Source organism: Pimephales promelas, chromosome 4, assembly GCF_988280905.1.
Source record: "Pimephales promelas chromosome 4, fPimPro1.hap1.1, whole genome shotgun sequence".
Taxonomy (NCBI): Eukaryota; Metazoa; Chordata; class Actinopteri; order Cypriniformes; family Leuciscidae; genus Pimephales; species Pimephales promelas.
This window is the reverse complement of record NC_142772.1, coordinates 41,589,238-41,614,338: the sequence shown is the minus strand read 5'-3', so window position 1 is coordinate 41,614,338 and position 25,101 is coordinate 41,589,238. Positions and strand designations below refer to the sequence as shown.

The 25,101-nt window shown below is 43.1% G+C and overlaps 1 long non-coding RNA gene across 1 annotated transcript in view; it reads left to right on the top strand.

The window, feature by feature from the left end:
• Positions 1 to 2,526: 2,526 nt before the first annotated feature.
• The window catches only part of LOC120481164 (uncharacterized), a 119,899-nt gene continuing 97,324 nt past the window's right edge, over positions 2,527 to 25,101 (top strand). The window contains exon 1 of the long non-coding RNA XR_016168371.1: positions 2,527 to 2,796. This is a non-coding gene — a long non-coding RNA (uncharacterized LOC120481164). The remainder of the gene's footprint in view (positions 2,797 to 25,101) is intronic.

The following is a 25,101-nucleotide window of genomic DNA, read 5'->3' as shown; positions in this document are numbered from 1 at the left end:
TAGAAGGGATTGGTTAGGACTATTACAAGGTTGGAGTTGTTAGGATTAGAGTCAATCCTACATTTGTTATTCAGTGATTTGCGAAAATCTATGTCTTTAGATTCACTCTCCGGCTGCACTTTAGATAAATTCTCTGGAAAGCGTTCCATGAGAAGATTTAAGCTATTTAATTGTCCACTGTCCACTGAATATATATAGTGGACAATGGCACTTTTGGAGACCCTAGAATTGTATGGCATTAGATTTTCTTATAAGAATGACATTTTCAACACTTTTTATTGCCATTTTCAATTACTTTTAGGTAGTTTTGACTGCAAATGTCATGTCCATAACGCTGGAATTGCCCAATTTTAAAGAATTTATCCTCAACTAGTTTTTTTTTTTTTGGTTTAGGTCTATGTATTTTATTGTGTTAACTTCAAATAATACTAATAGTAATTTAAAAATGTGGTAGCCCTATGTCCAACACATCACCCTCCACTGTTATGGTGGCAATTTCAGTAGATTTACTCACTAAAATTGTTGTGGAAACACAATAAGAATGGAAACTAAAATATGGTAGTATCGTACAGCGCACATTATATCAGCTGCAATTCTGGTGCCTCAGTCCCACTACTGTATAACTCGACGTACATTCACATCACATGTTAATGCAGCGGTAGAGTAACACTCACAGGACACTGCCATTATTCGCAATCACAAAAGTTGATTATTTGCTCGTACTTTAAAGCTTTGCCGCGTAACATTTCATTGGCGTTCTGTTCTAATGCACTTTTTCTGAGCGCGAACTGAAGTGCATGCGCACTGTCACTGCCAAACTGGATTTTTGTTGGGTCAGACCAACGTAGAGAGCTATAGCTACATGGAAAAAATATGCACCAAACAAGCCACTTTGAAATGTAGCTGTTTTGATGAATACAAATGTTGTGTGGCCCTCCTCTATAGACTAAAAAAAGTTGGATGACCCTCCCCTCAATAAAGAATAAAAAGACATGACCCTCCCCTATTTTCCTCCGGTGGCCCTTTCCATATATATCGAACAGACATTAATATTAGGCAGTTTTGATTTATATGCTCTTTAATGTTTAATGCATTATTTTACATATTAGACATGAGATTGCTTGTTTCTGTGTCTTCTTTGCATGTGTTTTGAGATTCAGTACTCTTTCAGAATATGTGTCATAGCACCCCCTACCATATAACAGTGAAATGGAAACCCGAGTAAATGAGGAGTTATAATTTTTCGGTTTGACTATTCAAATACTTTGTAGGGTTTGTATCGTATCCATGCACAGGGTTTTGATTATGTGGTTTTGTGTTTTAGGATAGCAGTAACTCTCCATTCACAACTGGTTTTATAATACCTTTTATGACCCATTTAACCATCTAAAATGAAGAAATCCAAGCTAATATTTGTAATATTGTAATTTGGTAAAGGCTAATGAAAAAATAGTCCTCCTGAGTCATTTTGCCCAAGTAATTGTTCAGCAATGCTCCCTGACAAACACATCCACCTCCCACTTTCTTTTCCCAAAGGGGAGAACATGTAAATCTCAGTGGGATGGCGGGAGGTATTGTCTGACCCATTTTTAGTTCCGTGTCCACTTATAAACAACATGCAAAGCACCTGGATTCACTGTGCTTTCTCAAGTGATCTTTACCTCCAAAGCCTTTGAAATGCTTTGTACTACTTTTGCCTCCACTTAATACGTTTTTTACATGGCTGCTTTGTTTATTGTGCTGCTTGCATGATTTGACTCATAGTTCACCTTTCTTGATAAGTAATGTTGGCTTGACCGCATAGGCATCACAGTGGGGATAGTGGAGATATGTTTTGTCATAGGATTTCCACACAAAACCATTTCTAGGGTTTACAAAGAATGGTGTGAAAAGGGCAAAACATCCAGTATGCGGCAGTCCTGTTGGCAAAAATGCCTTGTTGATGCTAGAGGTCAGAGGAGAATGGGACGACTGATTCAAGCTGATAGAAGAGCAACTTTGACTGAAATAACCACTCGTTACAACCAAGGTATGCAGGAAAGCATTTGTGAAATACACAACCTTGAGGCGGATGGGCTACAACAGCAGAAGACCCCACCAGGTACCACTCATCTCCACTACAAATAGGAAAAAGAGGTTACAATTTGCAAGAGCTCAGCAAAATTGGACAGTTAAAGACTGGACAAATGTTGCCTGGTCTGATTGGCGTAAACAGAATGAGAACATGGATCCATCATGCCTTGTTACCACTGTGCAGGCTGCTGGTGGTGGTGTAATGGTGTGGGGGATGTTTTCTTTGCACACTTTAGGCCCCTTAGTGCCAATTGGGCATCATTTAAATGCCACGGCCTACCTGAGCATTGTTTCTGACCATGTTCATTCCATTATGGCCAGCATGTACCCATCCTTCAGCAGGATAATGCACCATGTCACAAAGCTTGAATCATTTCAAATTGGTTTCCTGAACATGAGTTCACTGTACTAAAATGGCCCCCACAGTCACCAGATCTCAACCCAAAAGAGCATGGCTGCGTCCGAAATCGCGTACTTCCATACTATATAGTATGCGAAAAACAGTACGCGAGCAGAGTAGTATGTCCGAATTCATAGAATTCGAAAAACAGTAGGCGAGAAGTACCCGGATGGCCTACTACTTCCGGCGAGATTCTGAAGTGCGCATACGATGGACACTTTACTATCCCATGATGCCACGGGAGAGGAGGAGTTGTCGTTATATTTGAAAATGCCGGAAACCGGAGACGCGGGAGTTTTCCACTGTATATGGAGTTTTCAAGTGTAAGTACTATATTAAACACTTTTTGTTTATTTGTGGTGAAATTGTGTTTGTTTAACATCATATAAGTAAACGATTGACTTGTTAAACGTTTAAATAATGTAAATCGCGGGTGCAATTTTCCGATTTGGCTGCAAAATGACACTTTTGTCTTTGCCATTATTACCGAACTGAACGAGCTAATGCATGTCAGCTAACGTTAGATAACTTTGTTTTCTTTGTTTCGCAGTTGAATGAGATGCTTACACAACTTTTATTTATTTTAATTTTAAAACGATTAGGAAAATCAGGTGGAAATTAGCACTTAAGTGCTACAACCTGCAAATGCATCTCTCCTTTTTAAGGTTAATGTATATTTAAGTTGGCTTGTGAGAGCCAACTTACTGAAATTCTATTTAAACTTATTAAGTTGGCTTGGGAAAGCCAACTTACTGAAATGCTATTTAAACTTATTATTATTAGTGGTGCTTGCTGAAAGCAAGGCAACACTATTACTATTGTGTTTTTTGAGTCGGCCCAAAAGTTTGGCACGCTACTCCTCCCGCAGTTTTTGTCACACACCCATGAATGAGGTCTCAAAACGTGCGGAATATTCGGGAATGGTGTGCTATGACTTTTCTAAGCGATCGGGGGTACGATGTTCGCCCGAAGGGCGAACAAATTTCCCAAAAATCCCATAGACTTAACATTGCGACAAACTTTGACGACTCATAGCTCCGAGCGAGAATTTCACAGAAGCCTGCGATTCACCACATTTGAAGAGGCTGACAGGCTCTGTAAGAACATACCTCACAATGGGGTAAAAGTTGCACCCCTGGGGGGCAGGAGCTGCCCAAATTTTCCCCATAGACCCCAATGTTATTAGTGGTGCTTGCTGAAAGCAAGGCAACACTATTACTATTGTGTTTTTTGAGTCGGCCCAAAAGTTTGGCACGCTACTCCTCCCGCAGTTTTTGTCACACACCCATGAATGAGGTCTCAAAACGTGCGGAATATTCGGGAATGGTGTGCTATGACTTTTCTAAGCGATCGGGGGTACGATGTTCGCCCGAAGGGCGAACAAATTTCCCAAAAATCCCATAGACTTAACATTGCGACAAACTTTGACGACTCATAGCTCCGAGCGAGAATTTCACAGAAGCCTGCGATTCACCACATTTGAAGAGGCTGACAGGCTCTGTAAGAACATACCTCACAATGGGGTAAAAGTTGCACCCCTGGGGGGCAGGAGCTGCCCAAATTTTCCCCATAGACCCCAATGTTATTAGTGGTGCTTGCTGAAAGCAAGGCAACACTATTACTATTGTGTTTTTTGAGTCGGCCCAAAAGTTTGGCACGCTACTCCTCCCGCAGTTTTTGTCACACACCCATGAATGAGGTCTCAAAACGTGCGGAATATTCGGGAATGGTGTGCTATGACTTTTCTAAGCGATCGGGGGTACGATGTTCGCCCGAAGGGCGAACAAATTTCCCAAAAATCCCATAGACTTAACATTGCGACAAACTTTGACGACTCATAGCTCCGAGCGAGAATTTCACAGAAGCCTGCGATTCACCACATTTGAAGAGGCTGACAGGCTCTGTAAGAACATACCTCACAATGGGGTAAAAGTTGCACCCCTGGGGGGCAGGAGCTGCCCAAATTTTCCCCATAGACCCCAATGTTATTTATTATTCTTATTAAGTTGGCTTGTGAGAGCCAACTTACTGAAATTCTATTTAAACTTATTAAGTTGGCTTGTGAGAGCCAACTTACTGAAATTCTATTTAAACTTATTATTATTATTATTATTCTTTTTCTGAGCGGAAAATTTTCTGACTCTATCTCCTCCTAGAGCTTTAACTCCACATACTCCAAACTCGGCACGGACACTCAAACTGTTCTGACTTAGTGTGCTATATCTTTTCTAACTGATCGGACTTACGGTTCTCCTAAAAATGACGATCAAAGTCAGAAAAAACTCCCATTGACTCCAATTGAGAAATTCAAACTGCCCAACTGTCAAAATTTCAAATCTAAATACCTTGAAGCCCCAGACTCAATCAAACTGTCATTCTATACACTATATGAGCCATTGACACTCATTTAAACTAATGAACTCATCAATCTATGACACTTATCTATCTAATCTTAAACTCTTAAACTCAAAATAAATTAATAAACTCTAAACTTAAACTCTCTAAGACTAATTTAATCTTATAAACTCTAAACTCTCAATTCATAAACTCATACTCTTATAAACTCTCATAAAACTATTAAACTCATAAATGAATAAACTCTGGACACTTACTCAATTAAACTTATAAACTCTAAACTCATAAACTCTAAATTCACACCATAGCAACCAGTTACAGCACCCTAGCAACCGTAGGCCATAGGCACGAGGCCGCAGGCCTCGTGCAATACTAAATATTGCTGATTTCTCAGAAACTTGTAATGTACCACATTTGAAGAGGCTGACAGGCTCTGTAAGAAAATACCTCACAGTGGGGGAATAGTTGCACCCCTGGGGGGCAGGAGCGGCCCAAAATTGCCCCATTGACTTACATGAAATGGGCCATCCTACACATTGCATTAGGGTTTTATATTGAACATAGCTCTGGATCACAGTGTCATAGAGACAAGGGGGCGGGCTCATTTTACTCAGACGACCAATCAGTCTCTCAGGATCATTGTGAAGCTATCAAGCCACGCCCTAGCAACTATTTAAAGCACCTTAGCAACATATCCCATAGACTTGCACAGAAAGAGATCGAAGGGATATCTCCGGATACAAGTGTCATAGAAACATGAGGGTGGTCTCGTTTGACTCTGGGTAGCAAAGAGCCAACCATGGATCACCTCAACAATTAACGAGCACCTTAGCAACCAAATTTTAAAGAGGGATATCTTCCATTCTGAATGTCACAGAGTCATGAGAGTTGATTTATAGTGACAAGCAGCCTTTGGAGATTCATCGCTGGCAGCTGCCAAGCCACTCCCTAGCAACTAAACAGAGTACCCTAGCAACCATTAAGCAACATTTATATCTCTGCATCAGAACAATGTATAGAGATGGGGGTTGGTTTAAATCATTCATACTGACAAGCAGCCTTTGGAGTTTCATGATTGGCAGCTGTCAAGTCAATCCCTAGCAACCAAAGAGAGGACCCTAGCAACCATTTTTTAACAGCTATATCTCAGCATCAGAACATTGTATCGCGATGGGGTTTGGGTCTTTTGACTCAGGCTAGCACACAGGACTTTCAATATGCTAAACATGCTAGCTGTGAATAGCTAAATGCTAATATGGATACTTTATAGTAACCATATGTGAACACTACCAACCAAGTAGCAATACCATAGCAACCACCCAGGACACCCTAGCAACCACCTAGCAACACCATAGCAACCACCCAGAATACCCTAGCAACCACCTAGCAACACCATAGCAACCATCCAGAACACCTTAGCAACTACCTAGCAACACCCTAGCAACACCATAGCAACCACCCAGAACACCCTAGCAACCACCAAGAACACCTTAGCAACTGCCTAGCAACACCCTAGCAACCACCCAGAACACCCTAGCAACCGCCTAGCAACACCATAGCAACCACCCAGAACACCCTAGCAACCACCTAGCAACACCATAGCAACCACCCAGAATACCCTAGCAACCACCAAGAACACCTTAGCAACTGCCTAGCAACACCCTAGCAACCACCCAGAACACCCTAGCAACCGCCTAGCAACACCATAGCAACCACCCAGAACACCCTAGCAACCACCTAGCAACACCATAGCAACCACCCAGAATACCCTAGCAACTGCCTAGCAACACCATAGCAACCACCCAGAACACCCTAGCAACCACCTAGCAACACCATAGCAACCACCCAGAATACCCTAGCAACTGCCTAGCAACACCATAGCAACCACCCAGAACACCCTAGCAACTGCCTAGCAACACCCTAGCAACCACCAAGAACACCCTAGCAACTGCCTAGCAACACCATAGCAACCACAATAGTAACTCTATCTATCTATCTATCTATCTATCTATCTATCTATCTATCTATCTATCTATCTATCTATCTATCTTTAAACCAAGTTAAACTTAATTTAAACTTTAGACTAATTTAAACTTCAAACTACTTTAAACTTCTTCAAACTTTCTGTTCCAAACTTTCACAAGCCAACTTAAAGTTTGTCTCGACGAACTTTTTAATCTAGTTATTATTATTATTAAGTTGGCTTGTGAGAGCCAACTTACTGAAATTCTATTTAAACTTATTAAGTTGGCTTGTGAGAGCCAACTTACTGAAATTCTATTTAAACTTATTATTATTATTATTATTCTTTTTCTGAGCGGAAAATTTTCTGACTCTATCTCCTCCTAGAGCTTTAACTCCACATACTCCAAACTCGGCACGGACACTCAAACTGTTCTGACTTAGTGTGCTATATCTTTTCTAACTGATCGGACTTACGGTTCTCCTAAAAATGACGATCAAAGTCAGAAAAAACTCCCATTGACTCCAATTGAGAAATTCAAACTGCCCAACTGTCAAAATTTCAAATCTAAATACCTTGAAGCCCCAGACTCAATCAAACTGTCATTCTATACACTATATGAGCCATTGACACTCATTTAAACTAATGAACTCATCAATCTATGACACTTATCTATCTAATCTTAAACTCTTAAACTCAAAATAAATTAATAAACTCTAAACTTAAACTCTCTAAGACTAATTTAATCTTATAAACTCTAAACTCTCAATTCATAAACTCATACTCTTATAAACTCTCATAAAACTATTAAACTCATAAATGAATAAACTCTGGACACTTACTCAATTAAACTTATAAACTCTAAACTCATAAACTCTAAATTCACACCATAGCAACCAGTTACAGCACCCTAGCAACCGTAGGCCATAGGCACGAGGCCGCAGGCCTCGTGCAATACTAAATATTGCTGATTTCTCAGAAACTTGTAATGTACCACATTTGAAGAGGCTGACAGGCTCTGTAAGAAAATACCTCACAGTGGGGGAATAGTTGCACCCCTGGGGGGCAGGAGCGGCCCAAAATTGCCCCATTGACTTACATGAAATGGGCCATCCTACACATTGCATTAGGGTTTTATATTGAACATAGCTCTGGATCACAGTGTCATAGAGACAAGGGGGCGGGCTCATTTTACTCAGACGACCAATCAGTCTCTCAGGATCATTGTGAAGCTATCAAGCCACGCCCTAGCAACTATTTAAAGCACCTTAGCAACATATCCCATAGACTTGCACAGAAAGAGATCGAAGGGATATCTCCGGATACAAGTGTCATAGAAACATGAGGGTGGTCTCGTTTGACTCTGGGTAGCAAAGAGCCAACCATGGATCACCTCAACAATTTCTGGCCACGCCCTAGCAACAATTAACGAGCACCTTAGCAACCAAATTTTAAAGAGGGATATCTTCCATTCTGAATGTCACAGAGTCATGAGAGTTGATTTATAGTGACAAGCAGCCTTTGGAGATTCATCGCTGGCAGCTGCCAAGCCACTCCCTAGCAACTAAACAGAGTACCCTAGCAACCATTAAGCAACATTTATATCTCTGCATCAGAACAATGTATAGAGATGGGGGTTGGTTTAAATCATTCATACTGACAAGCAGCCTTTGGAGTTTCATGATTGGCAGCTGTCAAGTCAATCCCTAGCAACCAAAGAGAGGACCCTAGCAACCATTTTTTAACAGCTATATCTCAGCATCAGAACATTGTATCGCGATGGGGTTTGGGTCTTTTGACTCAGGCTAGCACACAGGACTTTCAATATGCTAAACATGCTAGCTGTGAATAGCTAAATGCTAATATGGATACTTTATAGTAACCATATGTGAACACTACCAACCAAGTAGCAATACCATAGCAACCACCCAGGACACCCTAGCAACCACCTAGCAACACCATAGCAACCACCCAGAATACCCTAGCAACCACCTAGCAACACCATAGCAACCATCCAGAACACCTTAGCAACTACCTAGCAACACCCTAGCAACACCATAGCAACCACCCAGAACACCCTAGCAACCACCAAGAACACCTTAGCAACTGCCTAGCAACACCCTAGCAACCACCCAGAACACCCTAGCAACCGCCTAGCAACACCATAGCAACCACCCAGAACACCCTAGCAACCACCTAGCAACACCATAGCAACCACCCAGAATACCCTAGCAACCACCAAGAACACCTTAGCAACTGCCTAGCAACACCCTAGCAACCACCCAGAACACCCTAGCAACCGCCTAGCAACACCATAGCAACCACCCAGAACACCCTAGCAACCACCTAGCAACACCATAGCAACCACCCAGAATACCCTAGCAACTGCCTAGCAACACCATAGCAACCACCCAGAACACCCTAGCAACCACCTAGCAACACCATAGCAACCACCCAGAATACCCTAGCAACTGCCTAGCAACACCATAGCAACCACCCAGAACACCCTAGCAACTGCCTAGCAACACCCTAGCAACCACCAAGAACACCCTAGCAACTGCCTAGCAACACCATAGCAACCACAATAGTAACTCTATCTATCTATCTATCTATCTATCTATCTATCTATCTATCTATCTATCTATCTTTAAACCAAGTTAAACTTAATTTAAACTTTAGACTAATTTAAACTTCAAACTACTTTAAACTTCTTCAAACTTTCTGTTCCAAACTTTCACAAGCCAACTTAAAGTTTGTCTCGACGAACTTTTTAATCTAGTTATTATTATTATTATTCTTTTTCTGAGCGGAAAATTTTCTGACTCTATCTCCTCCTAGAGCTTTAACTCCACATACTCCAAACTCGGCACGGACACTCAAACTGTTCTGACTTAGTGTGCTATATCTTTTCTAACTGATCGGACTTACGGTTCTCCTAAAAATGACGATCAAAGTCAGAAAAAACTCCCATTGACTCCAATTGAGAAATTCAAACTGCCCAACTGTCAAAATTTCAAATCTAAATACCTTGAAGCCCCAGACTCAATCAAACTGTCATTCTATACACTATATGAGCCATTGACACTCATTTAAACTAATGAACTCATCAATCTATGACACTTATCTATCTAATCTTAAACTCTTAAACTCAAAATAAATTAATAAACTCTAAACTTAAACTCTCTAAGACTAATTTAATCTTATAAACTCTAAACTCTCAATTCATAAACTCATACTCTTATAAACTCTCATAAAACTATTAAACTCATAAATGAATAAACTCTGGACACTTACTCAATTAAACTTATAAACTCTAAACTCATAAACTCTAAATTCACACCATAGCAACCAGTTACAGCACCCTAGCAACCGTAGGCCATAGGCACGAGGCCGCAGGCCTCGTGCAATACTAAATATTGCTGATTTCTCAGAAACTTGTAATGTACCACATTTGAAGAGGCTGACAGGCTCTGTAAGAAAATACCTCACAGTGGGGGAATAGTTGCACCCCTGGGGGGCAGGAGCGGCCCAAAATTGCCCCATTGACTTACATGAAATGGGCCATCCTACACATTGCATTAGGGTTTTATATTGAACATAGCTCTGGATCACAGTGTCATAGAGACAAGGGGGCGGGCTCATTTTACTCAGACGACCAATCAGTCTCTCAGGATCATTGTGAAGCTATCAAGCCACGCCCTAGCAACTATTTAAAGCACCTTAGCAACATATCCCATAGACTTGCACAGAAAGAGATCGAAGGGATATCTCCGGATACAAGTGTCATAGAAACATGAGGGTGGTCTCGTTTAACTCTGGGTAGCAAAGAGCCAACCATGGATCACCTCAACAATTTCTGGCCACGCCCTAGCAACAATTAACGAGCACCTTAGCAACCAAATTTTAAAGAGGGATATCTTCCATTCTGAATGTCACAGAGTCATGAGAGTTGATTTATAGTGACAAGCAGCCTTTGGAGATTCATCGCTGGCAGCTGCCAAGCCACTCCCTAGCAACTAAACAGAGTACCCTAGCAACCATTAAGCAACATTTATATCTCTGCATCAGAACAATGTATAGAGATGGGGGTTGGTTTAAATCATTCATACTGACAAGCAGCCTTTGGAGTTTCATGATTGGCAGCTGTCAAGTCAATCCCTAGCAACCAAAGAGAGGACCCTAGCAACCATTTTTTAACAGCTATATCTCAGCATCAGAACATTGTATCGCGATGGGGTTTGGGTCTTTTGACTCAGGCTAGCACACAGGACTTTCAATATGCTAAACATGCTAGCTGTGAATAGCTAAATGCTAATATGGATACTTTATAGTAACCATATGTGAACACTACCAACCAAGTAGCAATACCATAGCAACCACCCAGGACACCCTAGCAACCACCTAGCAACACCATAGCAACCACCCAGAATACCCTAGCAACCACCTAGCAACACCATAGCAACCATCCAGAACACCTTAGCAACTACCTAGCAACACCCTAGCAACACCATAGCAACCACCCAGAACACCCTAGCAACCACCAAGAACACCTTAGCAACTGCCTAGCAACACCCTAGCAACCACCCAGAACACCCTAGCAACCGCCTAGCAACACCATAGCAACCACCCAGAACACCCTAGCAACCACCTAGCAACACCATAGCAACCACCCAGAATACCCTAGCAACCACCAAGAACACCTTAGCAACTGCCTAGCAACACCCTAGCAACCACCCAGAACACCCTAGCAACCGCCTAGCAACACCATAGCAACCACCCAGAACACCCTAGCAACCACCTAGCAACACCATAGCAACCACCCAGAATACCCTAGCAACTGCCTAGCAACACCATAGCAACCACCCAGAACACCCTAGCAACCACCTAGCAACACCATAGCAACCACCCAGAATACCCTAGCAACTGCCTAGCAACACCATAGCAACCACCCAGAACACCCTAGCAACTGCCTAGCAACACCCTAGCAACCACCAAGAACACCCTAGCAACTGCCTAGCAACACCATAGCAACCACAATAGTAACTCTATCTATCTATCTATCTATCTATCTATCTATCTATCTATCTATCTATCTATCTATCTATCTATCTATCTTTAAACCAAGTTAAACTTAATTTAAACTTTAGACTAATTTAAACTTCAAACTACTTTAAACTTCTTCAAACTTTCTGTTCCAAACTTTCACAAGCCAACTTAAAGTTTGTCTCGACGAACTTTTTAATCTAGTTATTATTATTATTATTCTTTTTCTGAGCGGAAAATTTTCTGACTCTATCTCCTCCTAGAGCTTTAACTCCACATACTCCAAACTCGGCACGGACACTCAAACTGTTCTGACTTAGTGTGCTATATCTTTTCTAACTGATCGGACTTACGGTTCTCCTAAAAATGACGATCAAAGTCGGAAAAAACTCCCATTGACTCCCATTGAGAAATTCAAACTGCCCAACTGTCAAAATTTCAAATCTAAATACCTTGAAGCCCCAGACTCAATCAAACTGTCATTCTATACACTATATGAGCCATTGAAACTCATTCAAACTAATGAACTCATCTATCTATGACACTTATCTATCTAATCTTAAACTCTTAAACTCACAATAAATTAATAAACTCTAAACTTAAACTCTCTAAGACTCATTTAATCTTATAAACTCTAAACTCATAAACTCTCAATTCATAAACTCATAATATAAACTCTCATAAAACTATTAAACTCATAAATGAATAAACTCTGGACACTTACTCAATTAAACTTATAAACTCTAAACTCATTAACTCTAAATTCACACCATAGCAACCAGTTACAGCACCCTAGCAACCGTAGGCCATAGGCACGAGGCCGCAGGCCTCGTGCAATACTAAATATTGCTGATTTCTTAGAAACTTGTAATGTACCACATTTGAAGAGGCTGACAGGCTCTGTAAGAAAATACCTCACAGTGGGGGAATAGTTGCACCCCTGGGGGGCAGGAGCTGCCCAAAATTGCCCCATTGACTTACATGAAATGGGCCGTCCTACACATTGCATTAGGATTTTATATTGAACATAGCTCTGGATCACAGTGTCATAGAGACAAGGGGGCGGGCTCATTTTACTCAGACGACCAATCAGTCTCTCAGGATTACTGTGAAGCTATCAAGCCACGCCCTAGCAACCATTTAGAGCACCTTAGCAACAACTCCCATAGACTTCCATTGAAAGAGATTGAAGGGATATCTCAGGATATAAGTGTCATATAAACATGAGGGTGGTCTCATTTGACTATGGGTAGCAAACAGCCAACCATGCATCACCTCAACAAATTCTGGCCACGCCCTAGCAACAATTAACGAGCACCTTAGCAACCAAATTCTAAAGAGGGATATCTTCCATTCTGAATGTCACAGAGTCATGAGAGTTTATTTATATCATTCATAGTGACAAGCAGCCTTTGGAGATTCATCACTGGCAGCTGCCAAGCCACTCCCTAGCAACTAAACAGAGTACCCTAGCAACCATTAAGCAAGATTTGTATCTCTGCATCAGAACAACGTATAGAGATGGGGGTTGGTTTAAATCATTCATACTGACAAGCAGCCTTTGGAGTTTCATGATTGGCAGCTGTCAAGCCAATCCCTAGCAACCAAACAGAGTACCCTAGCAACCATTTTTTAACAGCTATATCTCAGAATCAGAACATTGTATCGCGATGGGGGTTGGGTCTTTTGACTCATGCTAGCACATAGGACTTTCAATATGCTAAACATGCTAGCTGTGAATAGCTAAATGCTAATATGGATACTTTATAGTAACCATATGTGAACACTACCAACCAAGTAGCAATACCATAGCAACCACCCAGGACACCCTAGCAACCACCTAGAAACACCATAGCAACCACCCAGAATACCCTAGCAACCACCTAGCAACACCATAGCAACCATCCAGAACACCTTAGCAACTACCTAGCAACACCCTAGCAACCACCAGATCACCCTAGCAACACCATAGCAACCACCCAGAACACCCTAGCAACCACCTAGCAACACCCTAGCAACCACCAAGAACACCTTAGCAACTGCCTAACAACACCATAGCAACCACCCAGAACACCCTAGCAACCGCCTAGCAACACCATAGCAACCAACCAGAACACCCTAGCAACCACCTAACAACACCATAGCAACCACCCAGAACACCCTAGCAACCGCCTAGCAACACCATAGCAACCACCCAGCACACCCTAACAACCACCTAGCAACACCCTAGCAACCACCAATAACACTCTAGCAACTGCCTAACAACACCATAGCAACCACCCAGAACACCCTAGCAACCGCCTAGGAACACCATAGCAACCTCCCAGAACACCCTAGCAACCACCTAGCAACACTATAGCAACCACCCAGAACACCCTAGCAACTGCCTAGCAACACCCTAGCAACCACCAAGAACACCCTAACAACCACCTAGCAACACCATAGCAACCACCAAGAACACCCTAACAACCACCTAGCAACACCATAGCAACCACCCAGAATACCCTAGAATCAATCTATCTATCTATCTATCTATCTATCTATCTATCTATCTATCTATCTATCTATCTATCTATCTATCTATCTATCTATCTCTATCTGTCTCTTTCTAACTCTATCTATCTCTCTAACTATCTCTATCTATCTATCTATCTATCTATCTATCTATCTATCTATCTATCTATCTATCTATCTATCTATCTGTCTGTCTGTCTGTCTGTCTGTCTGTCTGTCTGTCTGTCTGTCTGTCTGTCTGTCTGTCTATCTATCTATCTTTAAACTAAGTTAAACTTAATTTAAACTTTTAGACTAATTTAAACTTCAAACTACTTTAAACTTCTTCAAACTATTTTAAACTTCTTCAAACTTTTTGTTCCAAACTTTCACAAGCCAACTTAAAGTTTGTCTCGACGAACTTTTTAATCTAGTTCTTATTCTTATTGTTCCGCCGTTTTTCTGTTCGCTACTCCTCCCGCAGCTTTTGTCAGAGACCCATGGGTGAGGCGTCAAATCGACCGGCTTATTTAGGAGAGGTGTGCTATGACTTTTATAAGCGATCGGGGGTACGATGTTCGCCCCAGGGGCGAAAAACGGCCCAAAAAATCCCATAGACTTAACATTACGACAAATTTTGGCGACTCATAGCTCTGAGCGAGAATTTCGCAGAAATGTGTAATTTACCACATTTGAAGAGGCTAACAGGTTCTTTAAGAAAATACCTCACAATGGGGTAAAAGTTGCACCCCTGGGGGGCAGGAGCTCCCCAAATTTTTCCCATTGAAAATTTTCTAGTATAGCATTTTACTATTCCAGGAAAAAGTTTGGAGCACTCCTACGTCCACAGTTTTTGTCACAGACCCATGAATGAGGCATCAAATCGTGCGGCCTATTGAGGAGAAGTGTCATATCACTTTTATCAGAGATCGGGGGTACGGTGTTCGACCCAGGGGCGAACAAATTTCCAAAAAATCCCATAGACTTAACATTGAGACAAACTTTGACGACTCGTAGCTCCAAACAAGGATATCGGACAAACGTGAGATTTGCCACATTTGAAGAGGCTGGCAGGCTCTTTAAGAACATACCACACAATGGGGTAAAAGTTGCACCCCTGGGGGGCAGGAGCTGCCCAAAGTTTCCCCATTGACTTACTATGGTGAAGGACGTCCCATCAAATGCATGTGTTTTTCCTACTATGGTAAATTGCATAGGGATTTTGTATTGAACATAGCTCTGGATCACAGTGTCATAGAGACAAGGGGGCGGGCTCATTTTACTCAGACGACCAATCAGTCTCTCAGGATCATTATGAAGCTATTAAGCCACGCCCTAGCAACCATTTAGAGCACATTAGCAACAACTCCCATAGACTTCCATTGAATTAGATCAAAGGGATATCTCAGGATATAAGTGTCATAGAAACATGAGGGTGGGCTCGTTTGACTTGGGCCAGCAAACAGCCAATCCTGAATCACCTCAACACTTACTGTCAACGCCCTAGCAACCATTGTAGAGCACCTTAGCAACCAAAATCCAAAGAGGGATATCTTCCATTCTGAATGTCATAGAGGCATGGGAGTTGGTTTATATCATTCATACTGACAAGCATCCTGTGGAGATTCATGTTTGGCAGCTGCCAAGCCACTCCCTAGCAACCAAACAGAGTACCCTAGCAACCATTTTGCACAACCTATATCTCTACATCAGAACATCGTATAGAGATGGGGGTTGGTTTATATCATTCATACTGACAAGCAGCCTTTGGAGTTTCATGATTGGCAGCTGCCAAGCCACTCCCTAGCAACCAAAAACAGTACCCTAGAAACCATTTTGTAAGACTTATATCTCTGCACCAAAACATCGTATAGAGATGGGGGTTGGTTTATACATTCACATTGACTTTTGAGCTTCATGATTGGCAGCTGCCAAGCCACTCCCTAGCAACCAAACAGAGTACCCTAGCAACCATTTTGTAAGACCTACATCTCTGCATCAAAACATCGTATAGAGATGGGGGTTGGCTCTTTTTACTCATGCTAGCAAACATGACTTGCTACATGCTACACATGCTAGCAGAGAATAGCTACATGCTAATATTGATTAGCTAAGTGCTAAATCATGCCAAGAAAATGCTACAAATTTCATAGTAACCATCTGTGACAACTACCAACCACCTATACCAGAACATCCAAGCAACCTCCTAGCAACACCCTAGCAACCACCTAGCAACCACCCAGAACACCCTAGCAACCACCAAGAACACCCTAGCAACCACCCAGAATATCCTAGCAACTGCCTAACAACACCATAGCAACCACCCAGAACACCCTAGCAACCACCTAGCAACACCCTAGCAACCACACAGAACACCCTAGCAACCACCTAGCAACACCCTAGCAACCACCTAGCAACCACCCAGAACACCCTAGCAACCGGGTGGTGAGTTTTGCCACTGCAAGCACCACTTCACATTTTCCTCTGGAAATGTACATTCTAGTTTATTATTCTTATTCTTATTCTTATTGTTCCGCCGTTTTTCTGTTCGCTACTCCTCCCGCAGCTTTTGTCAGAGACCCATGGGTGAGGCGTCAAATCGACCGGCTTATTTAGGAGAGGTGTGCTATGACTTTTATAAGCGATCGGGGGTACGATGTTCGCCCCAGGGGCGAAAAACGGCCCAAAAAATCCCATAGACTTAACATTACGACAAATTTTGGCGACTCATAGCTCTGAGCGAGAATTTCGCAGAAATGTGTAATTTACCACATTTGAAGAGGCTAACAGGTTCTTTAAGAAAATACCTCACAATGGGGTAAAAGTTGCACCCCTGGGGGGCAGGAGCTCCCCAAATTTTTCCCATTGAAAATTTTCTAGTATAGCATTTTACTATTCCAGGAAAAAGTTTGGAGCACTCCTACGTCCACAGTTTTTGTCACAGACCCATGAATGAGGCATCAAATCGTGCGGCCTATTGAGGAGAAGTGTCATATCACTTTTATCAGAGATCGGGGGTACGGTGTTCGACCCAGGGGCGAACAAATTTCCAAAAAATCCCATAGACTTAACATTGAGACAAACTTTGACGACTCGTAGCTCCAAACAAGGATATCGGACAAACGTGAGATTTGCCACATTTGAAGAGGCTGGCAGGCTCTTTAAGAACATACCACACAATGGGGTAAAAGTTGCACCCCTGGGGGGCAGGAGCTGCCCAAAGTTTCCCCATTGACTTACTATGGTGAAGGACGTCCCATCAAATGCATGTGTTTTTCCTACTATGGTAAATTGCATAGGGATTTTGTATTGAACATAGCTCTGGATCACAGTGTCATAGAGACAAGGGGGCGGGCTCATTTTACTCAGACGACCAATCAGTCTCTCAGGATCATTATGAAGCTATTAAGCCACGCCCTAGCAACCATTTAGAGCACATTAGCAACAACTCCCATAGACTTCCATTGAATTAGATCAAAGGGATATCTCAGGATATAAGTGTCATAGAAACATGAGGGTGGGCTCGTTTGACTTGGGCCAGCAAACAGCCAATCCTGAATCACCTCAACACTTACTGTCAACGCCCTAGCAACCATTGTAGAGCACCTTAGCAACCAAAATCCAAAGAGGGATATCTTCCATTCTGAATGTCATAGAGGCATGGGAGTTGGTTTATATCATTCATACTGACAAGCATCCTGTGGAGATTCATGTTTGGCAGCTGCCAAGCCACTCCCTAGCAACCAAACAGAGTACCCTAGCAACCATTTTGCACAACCTATATCTCTACATCAGAACATCGTATAGAGATGGGGGTTGGTTTATATCATTCATACTGACAAGCAGCCTTTGGAGTTTCATGATTGGCAGCTGCCAAGCCACTCCCTAGCAACCAAAAACAGTACCCTAGAAACCATTTTGTAAGACTTATATCTCTGCACCAAAACATCGTATAGAGATGGGGGTTGGTTTATACATTCACATTGACTTTTGAGCTTCATGATTGGCAGCTGCCAAGCCACTCCCTAGCAACCAAACAGAGTACCCTAGCAACCATTTTGTAAGACCTACATCTCTGCATCAAAACATCGTATAGAGATGGGGGTTGGCTCTTTTTACTCATGCTAGCAAACATGACTTGCTACATGCTACACATGCTAGCAGAGAATAGCTACATGCTAATATTGATTAGCTAAGTGCTAAATCATGCCAAGAAAATGCTACAAATTTCATAGTAACCATCTGTGACAACTACCAACCACCTATACCAGAACATCCAAGCAACCTCCTAGCAACACCCTAGCAACCACCTAGCAACCACCCAGAACACCCTAGCAACCACCAAGAACACCCTAGCAACCACCCAGAATATCCTAGCAACTGCCTAACAACACCATAGCAACCACCCAGAACACCCTAGCAACCACCTAGCAACACCCTAGCAACCACACAGAACACCCTAGCAACCACCTAGCAACACCCTAGCAACCACCTAGCAACCACCCAGAACACCCTAGCAACCGGGTGGTGAGTTTTGCCACTGCAAGCACCACTTCACATTTTCCTCTGGAAATGTACATTCTAGTTTATTATTCTTATTCTTATTCTTATTGTTCCGCCGTTTTTCTGTTCGCTACTCCTCCCGCAGCTTTTGTCAGAGACCCATGGGTGAGGCGTCAAATCGACCGGCTTATTTAGGAGAGGTGTGCTATGACTTTTATAAGCGATCGGGGGTACGATGTTCGCCCCAGGGGCGAAAAACGGCCCAAAAAATCCCATAGACTTAACATTACGACAAATTTTGGCGACTCATAGCTCTGAGCGAGAATTTCGCAGAAATGTGTAATTTACCACATTTGAAGAGGCTGACAGGTTCTTTAAGAAAATACCTCACAATGGGGTAAAAGTTGCACCCCTGGGGGGCAGGAGCTCCCCAAATTTTTCCCATTGAAAATTTTCTAGTATAGCATTTTACTATTCCAGGAAAAAGTTTGGAGCACTCCTACGTCCACAGTTTTTGTCACAGACCCATGAATGAGGCATCAAATCGTGCGGCCTATTGAGGAGAAGTGTCATATCACTTTTATCAGAGATCGGGGGTACGGTGTTCGACCCAGGGGCGAACAAATTTCCAAAAAATCCCATAGACTTAACATTGAGACAAACTTTGACGACTCGTAGCTCCAAACAAGGATATCGGACAAACGTGAGATTTGCCACATTTGAAGAGGCTGGCAGGCTCTTTAAGAACATACCACACAATGGGGTAAAAGTTGCACCCCTGGGGGGCAGGAGCTGCCCAAAGTTTCCCCATTGACTTACTATGGTGAAGGACGTCCCATCAAATGCATGTGTTTTTCCTACTATGGTAAATTGCATAGGGATTTTGTATTGAACATAGCTCTGGATCAGAGTGTCATAGAGACAAGGGGGCGGGCTCATTTTACTCAGACGACCAATCAGTCTCTCAGGATCATTGTGAAGCTATTAAGCCACGCCCTAGCAACCATTTAGAGCACCTTAGCAACAACTCCCATAGACTTCCATTGAAAGAGATCAAATGGATATCTCAGGATATAAGTGTCATAGAAACATGAGGGTGGGCTCGTTTGACTTGGGCCAGCAAACAGCCAATCCTGAATCACCTCAACACTTACTGGCAACGCCCTAGCAACCATTGTAGAGCACCTTAGCAACCAAAATCCAAAGAGGGATATCTTCCATTCTGAATGTCATAGAGGCATGGGAGTTGTATTATATCATTCATACTGACAAGCAGCCTTTAGAGATTCATGATTGGCAGCTGCCAAGCCACTCCCTAGCAACCAAACAGAGTACCCAGCAACCATTTTGCAAGACCTATATCTCTGCATCAAAACATCGTATAGAGATGGGGGTTGGCTCTTTTTACTCATGCTAGCAAACATGACTTGCTACATGCTACACATGCTAGCAGAGAATAGCTACATGCTAATATTTATTAGCTAAGTGCTAAATCATGCCAAGAAAATGCTACAAACTTCATAGTAACCATTTGTGACAACTACCAACCACCTATACCAGAACATCCTAGCAACCTCCTAGCAACAACCTAGCAACCACCCAGAACACGCTAGCAACACCCTAGCAACCACCCAGAATACCCTAGCAACCGCCTTACAACACCATAGCAACCACCCAGAACACCCTAGCAACCACCAAGAACACCCTAGCAACCACCCAGAATACCCTAGCAACCACCTAGCAACACCCTAGCAACCACTCAGAACACCCTAGCAACTGCCTAGCAACACCCTAGCAACCACCCAGAACACCCTAGCAACCACCCAGAACACACTAGCAACCACCTAGCAACACCCTAGCAACCACCCAGAATACCCTAACAACCGCCTAGCAACCACCCAGAACACCATAGCAACCAGCCATAACACCCTAGCAACCGGGTGGTGAGTTTTGCCACTGCAAGCACCACTTCACATTTTCCTCTGGAAATGTACATTCTAGTTAGTGGTGCTTGCTGAAAGCAAGGCAACACTATTACTATTGTGTTTTTTGAGTCGGCCCAAAAGTTTGGCACGCTACTCCTCCCGCAGTTTTTGTCACACACCCATGAATGAGGTCTCAAAACGTGCGGAATATTCGGGAATGGTGTGCTATGACTTTTCTAAGCGATCGGGGGTACGATGTTCGCCCGAAGGGCGAACAAATTTCCCAAAAATCCCATAGACTTAACATTGCGACAAACTTTGACGACTCATAGCTCCGAGCGAGAATTTCACAGAAGCCTGCGATTCACCACATTTGAAGAGGCTGACAGGCTCTGTAAGAACATACCTCACAATGGGGTAAAAGTTGCACCCCTGGGGGGCAGGAGCTGCCCAAATTTTCCCCATAGACCCCAATGTTATTTATTATTAGTGGTGCTTGCTGAAAGCAAGGCAACACTATTACTATTGTGTTTTTTGAGTCGGCCCAAAAGTTTGGCACGCTACTCCTCCCGCAGTTTTTGTCACACACCCACGAATGAGGTCTCAAAACGTGCGGAATATTCGGGAATGGTGTGCTATGACTTTTCTAAGCGATCGGGGGTACGATGTTCGCCCGAAGGGCGAACAAATTTCCCAAAAATCCCATAGACTTAACATTGCGACAAACTTTGACGACTCATAGCTCCGAGCGAGAATTTCACAGAAGCCTGCGATTTACCACATTTGAAGAGGCTGACAGGCTCTGTAAGAAAATACCTCACAATGGGGTAAAAGTTGCACCCCTGGGGGGCAGGAGCTGCCCAAATATTCCCCCATTGACCCCCATGTTATTTATTAGTGGTGCTTGCTGAAAGCAAGGCAACACTATTACTATTGTGTTTTTTGAGTCGGCCCAAAAGTTTGGCACGCTACTCCTCCCGCAGTTTTTGTCACACACCCATGAATGAGGTCTCAAAACGTGCGGAATATTCGGGAATGGTGTGCTATGACTTTTCTAAGCGATCGGGGGTACGATGTTCGCCCGAAGGGCGAACAAATTTCCCAAAAATCCCATAGACTTAACATTGCGACAAACTTTGACGACTCATAGCTCCGAGCGAGAATTTCACAGAAGCCTGCGATTTACCACATTTGAAGAGGCTGACAGGCTCTGTAAGAACATACCTCACAATGGGGTAAAAGTTGCACCCCTGGGGGGCAGGAGCTGCCCAAATTTTCCCCATTGACCCCCATGTTATTTATTATTCTTCTTCTTCTTATTATTATTCTGGCCACTTTTTGGTTCGCTACTCCTCCCGCAGATTTTGTCACAGACCCATGGGTGAGGTGTCAAATCGACCGGCTTATTTAGGAGAGGTGTGCTATGACTTTTCTAAGCGATCGGGGGTACGATGGTCGCCTCAGGGGCGAAAAACGGCCAAAAAAAATCCCATAGACTTAACATTACGACAAATTTTGACGAGTCATAGCTCTGAGATCGGATTTCGCAGAAACCTGTGATTTACCACATTTGAAGAGGGTGACAGGCTCTGTAAGAAAATACCTCACAATGGGGTAAAAGTTGCACCCCTTGGGGGCAGGAGCTCCCCAAATTTTTCCCATTGAAAATTTTCTAGTATAGCATTTTACTATTCCAGGAAAAAGTTTGGAGCACTCCTACGTCCACAGTTTTTGTCACAGACCCATGAATGAGGCATCAAATCGTGCGGCCTATTGAGGAGAAGTGTCCTATCACTTTTATCAGAGATCGGGGGTACGGTGTTCGACCCAGGGGCGAACAAATTTCCAAAAAATCCCATAGACTTAACATTGAGACAAACTTTGACGACTCGTAGCTCCAAACAAGGATTTCGGACAAACGTGAGATTTGCCACATTTGAAGAGGCTGGCAGGCTCTTTAAGAACATAACACACAATGGGGTAAAAGTTGCACCCCTGGGGGGCAGGAGCTGCCCAAAGTTTCCCCATTGACTTACTATGGTGAAGGACGTCCCATCAAATGCATGTGTTTTTCCTACTATGGTAAATTGCATAGGGATTTTGTATTGAACATAGCTCTGGATCACAGTGTCATAGAGACAAGGGGGCGGGCTCATTTTACTCAGATGACCAATCAGTCTCTCAGGATCATTGTGAAGCTATTAAGCCACGCCCTAGCAACCATATAGAGCACCTTAGCAACAAGTACCATAGACTTCCATTGAAAGAGATCAAAGGGATATCTCCGGATAGAAGTGTCATAGAAACATGAGGGTGGGCTCGTTTGACTTGGGCCAGCAAACAGCCAATCCTGAATCACCTCAATACTTACTGGCAACGCCCTAGCAACCATTGTAGAGCACCTTAGCAACCAAAATCCAAAGAGGGATATCTTCCATTCTGAATGTCATAGAGGCATGGGAGTTGTATTATATCATTCATACTGACAAGCAGCCTTTGGAGATTCATGATTGGCAGCTGCCAAGCCACTCCCTAGCAACCAAACAGAGTACCCTAGCAACCATTTTGCACAACCTATATCTCTGCATCAAAACATCGTATAGAGATGGGGGTTGGTTTATACATTCACATTGACGTTGGAGCTTCATGATTGGCAGCTGCTAAGCCACTCCCTAGCAACCAAACAGAGTACCCTAGCAACCATTTTGCAAGACTTTATCTCTGCATCAAAACATCGTATAGAGATGGGGGTTGGTTCATACATTCACATTGACTTTGGGGCTTCATGATTGGCAGCTGCTAAGCCACTCCCTAGCAACCAAACAGAGTACCCTAGCAACCATTTTGTAAGACCTACATCTCTGCATCAAAACATCGTATAGAGATGGGGGTTGGCTCTTTTTACTCATGCTAGCAAACATGACTTGCTACATGCTACACATGCTAGCAGAGAATAGCTACATGCTAATATTGATTAGCTAAGTGCTAAATCATGCCAAGAAAATGCTACAAACTTCATAGTAACCATCTGTGACAACTACCAACCTCCTAGCAACAACCTAGCAACCACCCAGAACACGCTAGCAACACCCTAGCAACCACCCAGAATACCCTAGCAACCGCCTAACAACACCATAGCAACCACCCAGAACACCCTAGCAACCACCAAGAACACCCTAGCAACCACCCAGAATACCCTATTAACCGCCCATCAACACCATAGCAACCACCCATAACACCCTAGCAACCGCCTAGCAACACCTTAGCAACCACACAGAAGACCCTAGCAACCACCTAGCAACACCCTAGCAACCACCCAGAACACCCTAGCAACCACCCATAACACCCTAGCAACCGAGCGAGCTTTTTGCCACTGCAAGCACCACTTCACATTTTCCTCTGGAAATGTACATTCTAGTTATTCTTCTTCTTCTTATTATTATTCTGGCCACTTTTTGGTTCGCTACTCCTCCCGCAGATTTTGTCACAGACCCATGGGTGAGGTGTCAAATCGACCGGCTCATTTAGGAGAGGTGTGCTATGACTTTTCTAAGAGATCGGGGGTACGATGTTCGCCCCAGGGGCGAAAAACAGCCAAAAAAAATCCCATAGACTTAACATGGCGAAAAAATTTGACGAGTCATAGCTCTGAGCGAGGATTTCGCAGAAACCAGCAATTTACCACATTTGAAGAGGCTGACAGGCTCTGTAAGAAAATACCTCACAATGGGGTAAAAGTTGCACCCCTGGGGGGCAGGAGCTGCCCAAAATTTTGCCAAAATTCCCATAGACTTAACATTGCGAAAAAATTTGACGAGTCATAGCTCTGAGCGCGGATTTCGCAGAAACTTGCAATTTACCACATTTGAAGAGGCTGACAGGCTCTTTAAGAAAATACCTCACAATGGGGTAAAAGTTGCACCCCTGTGGGGCAGGAGCTCCCCAAAAATTTTTCCCATTGAAATTTTCTAGTATAGCATTTTACTATTCCAGGAAAAAGTTTGGCGCACTCCTACGTCCACATTTTTTGTCACAGACCCATGAATGAGGCATCAAATCGTGCGGCCTATTGAGGAGAAGTGTCATATTAATTTTATAAGAGATCAGGGGTACGGTGTTCGCCCCAGGGGCGAACAAATTTCCAAAAAATCCCATAGACTTAACATTGAGACAAACTTTGACGACTCGTAGCTCCGAACGAGGATTTCGGACAAATGTGTGATTTGCCACATTTGAAGAGGCTGGCAGGCTCTTTAAGAACATACCACACAATGGGGTAAAAGTTGCACCCCTGGGGGGCAGGAGCTGCCTAAAGTTTTCCCCATTGACTTACTATGGTGAAGGAC